The following is a 3,768-nucleotide window of genomic DNA, read 5'->3' as shown; positions in this document are numbered from 1 at the left end:
GTCCCTTGCGTTGCCTTTCATATTGGGTCCAGGGCTCCATGTTTATCTCTATTTTGGCAGGCACTGAGACTGGCTGTGGCCTTCGAGTTAGCAGCCAGAAGCATTTGTGTGCCGGCTCAAGGCACAACTCCACCCCAAGCAGCCCGTGTAAGACCACACAGTAGAGGTGGCACAGGATCCCCATGTAGAGTGCTGCTTTCTCTCTGCTCACTAGGAAGCAGGAGGCTTGGCTGCTCTACCGGTGACTGAAAACCCTGGCAGCTGCACAGCCAACTGCATGTCACCATATGTCACCTCGGACAGGTGCATCTCCAAAGAACTGCCCACTAACTGGCCTCAGCCCCTAAGTCCCCGGATCTCTCCCAGCAGAGATGGCAGGCTAGCACCAAGAAGACCCTGCCATAACTAGCGTGTCAAACTGGGACACCTACTTGGTTATTTCCTGGGCTCTGGAAAATGCTATCTTCCTCCCTCTCTGGGAGATAGGACTCCTTAACAAAAGTATGCAGAGGAGCCAGGCCTTCCCCACCCATCCTGCCCGCTCACATCTGGAAAGGGCCGAGGACGTTCACTTCTCTTTTTGCCCGCTCTCATGCTGTCTCATGCTGGTCAGACACAAGTGTGTCACCTCAGGTGAGCAAACTGAGGTCAGACCGAGCAGAGAAGACACAGCTAGGAACGGGAACTCCCAAGCTCTAGAGCTCCTCACCTGCCTTCCTGCCCCTAGAGCAAGTTTTAAGAAGCAAGGCAGAGGTGAGGACGGGGGGTGGGGGGGTGGGACACATGTGGTGCAGAGCTTTGGGTCCTGCCATACAGTAAAACTCAGGAGGGCTCCATAGGATCTCCCAGAACCAGGCCAAGGGGTTCAGTCTCAGCTACAGGGGACAGAGGCCACAGTCTACTTTAGGAGTAGTGGACAGGACAGCAGATGTGGCCTGAAGGTTACCCTCTCTCCATGGGAGTACCACAGCTGAAGCCCTCAGACCACTGCCCAGCAACTCTTCCCCCAAGGAGCAGGGCACAGGGTAGAGGCTGAGCTGGACAGATTTTTCTGGGAATACCACGCCCCCCAGTGGCACCTGTGCAGTACCTCTCCCCTTCCCAGGCTCCCTTACTAAGATAGTCATATCCTGTTCCCCCAGAAAAGACCCCAAGCAAGGGAGGAGGGAGGGGTTCACAACCACAGCATGGGGAGGCTCATTCGCTCATCCATTTATTCAACAAAGATGGCCTGTTTCCTGCCCAGTTCTGCAGAAGGTCCAGGGTTTCTGTCCTGAAGGTTCTCATCCGCAGGTTGTTGAAAGCCTAAGGAAGCAGAGACAGTGTGCCAGAGGCAAGTGAGGAGGGGAGGCCAGCATGGAGGTGCTGAGATGATGGGGGGGAGGAGACAATGGCGCAGAAACAAGTGCAGAGGCCAGCATGGAGGGGCTGAAATGACTGGGCATGGCAGGTGGGTGGGGGAGACAACGGAGTAGTTCAGGCCCTAAGAGCCCAGATGCGGTCTGGCCAAGACTATGACTGGGCTGTTGGCCAGGGCTGAGGTCTTATCTGTATGTTCCAAGCAGGAAAATTCAGTTTGATTAAAAAAAAAACACACACACACACACACACACACAAATGTTATGTGTCAGGTACAGGGGTGGAGTTAGGAATTAGAAAATGGATGCCTTGGGGTTCTTGTTTTGTAGGAATTTCTGTGAGCAGAGATTTCTGCTTCACGCTCTTATTTTCCCTCATGTGAACCCTCTACGGCTGGGGAGGATCATTCTCAAATGGAGAAGCTACTAAACCTGTAGTACAAATGAGGCCAGCGGGTCCTCTTCCTCCATCATAGGGGCAGGGGAGGAAGAGAGACCTCTAAGAAGCCCTGGGAGAGTGGTGGCTGACTTGTTGCACATGCTCCCAGAGAACGGAACCATCCCTACCCATCCCTACCCATCCCTACCCTCGGAAAGCACGCAGAGCACAGGGCAGGCAGGAAAGCCCAATCCAGCCTGGAGAAAGAGGTATGCCACAGGCATCACAAAAAAAGAGGTGCACCCAACAGCCGGGGAGCTGGCCTGAGCTCTCTTCACAGGGCCCTGGGGGCTTGATTTCACTGTAGCAGAATTCCTTTGGCCACACAATGCCCAGTTTTCCAACCTGTGACTTCAGCTTCGCAGATCCCAAAAAAGCTGTGGCTATAAAGTACCAGACTCAGATCTGGCTTTAACAATGTAGCTACCTTCATGAGAGCTTGGAGCAGCTCCAAGTATCACCTTCCCTGGCCCAGTCCCAGACCCTCTTCCTTTTGGCAACAAGACTGGACTTGGTACCAAGATTGGATCAGTCTCCTGTTCCCTGACCTATAAAACAAGTCTCAAGTGAGCCAACCAGAGTCCTTCCCTGGGATTTTTTTCTGGGTGAAGCTATAATCACTTCCCCAACTGCCAGGACATACCAAGATCCTAGAGACAGTTGGTGACCATATTTCCAGCTACACGTGGAAGGGGTAGGTGGAAGCTCGAGAAGGTGGGGGACAACGGCACCAAATTTGTGTCACCCTCCCCTTTCAGACAATAAATGCCCTTTTTATTGAAATAATTCAAATTGGGTTTTCAATCACTTTCCAACAGAAGCTCCTAAAATATCAGCCCATCCTCTCCCCATTGAAAGTCAAGATCAAGCTACAGGGCTGGGGGTGTAGTTCAGGAGTAGAGCATTTACGTAAAATGCACAAAGCTAGTCTCCGTCCCTAGTATACCATGCCCAGAGATAAATACACAAACCTTCCTGAAGGAGGCCATCTAGGAGTCCAACTTGGGTTCTTTTTTAAATTTATGTGTGGATGGCTGTATGTATGCATATATACTGGATGCATGGAGGTGCCCAAAAGAGCCAAAAAGGAGCATTGGGCCTCTGAAACTAGGATTGCGGGCACTGTGAGCTGCTGACTGTGGGTACTGGGAACTGAACCCAGGTCTTCTACAAGAGCAGCAAGTGCTCTTAATTCTATCTCTGCAATTCTAGGTGCAGATTCTTAATACAGTAGAAATGATTGCTATCAGAAGAAAAAAATGAAATTATAAGATTATTTTACAGAACATATAGGGCAGTATAAGGTTAAAAGTGCAGTAAAGACCTCTTTCACTGTGTATACTAATGAAAAGGACCGTGACTCCAATTCAGACCCGGATTTGAATCTGTATCTGGCCCCTAACTCGCCTCTCCGGGCATCCGTTCCCTCTATAAAACGGGAATGCAAATATTACCTGCCCTTCTCAATGTATGAAGTTGTCTCTCTCTCACACACCACTGACACAGCTTTGTGACCCTTGCACACGCAACCGCAAGCGCCATTTTTAGATGACATCTCACCACGTAGCCCTGGCTAGCCCGGAACTCAGTTCGTCCTCCTGCCTTAACCTGAGTGCTGGGATTACAGTCCCGCACCACCACGCCCACCACAAGCAGATCTTAACGTGGCATACCTGGGTGAATGCCAGTAGACAAAACTGTCAGTGAGCCACTGCCCCGGAGGGCTGGGCATCCAGAGATAAGAGAACAGGAAGGGCATTGACAAGTTGAGTCGCAGACAAGGGTTCCAAAGTCAGTCCGACAAGGGTTCCAAAGTCAGTCTGGGCCTCCCTAGGGAGTCAATAGCTACAACGTCGTCGTCGTCACCTTTTCTAACTGATGTTCTAGCTAATTTCCCGATTTTTATCTGTCTTATCTTTCCAGTTACTTTAGCATGTAAATTATGTTTTATTTTTTTTAATATTTATTTAT

Source organism: Microtus ochrogaster, unplaced genomic scaffold (assembly GCF_000317375.1).
Source record: "Microtus ochrogaster isolate Prairie Vole_2 unplaced genomic scaffold, MicOch1.0 UNK15, whole genome shotgun sequence".
Taxonomy (NCBI): domain Eukaryota; kingdom Metazoa; phylum Chordata; class Mammalia; order Rodentia; family Cricetidae; genus Microtus; species Microtus ochrogaster.
The sequence above is the reverse complement of the archived record's forward strand: the minus strand, read 5'-3'. Positions refer to the sequence as shown.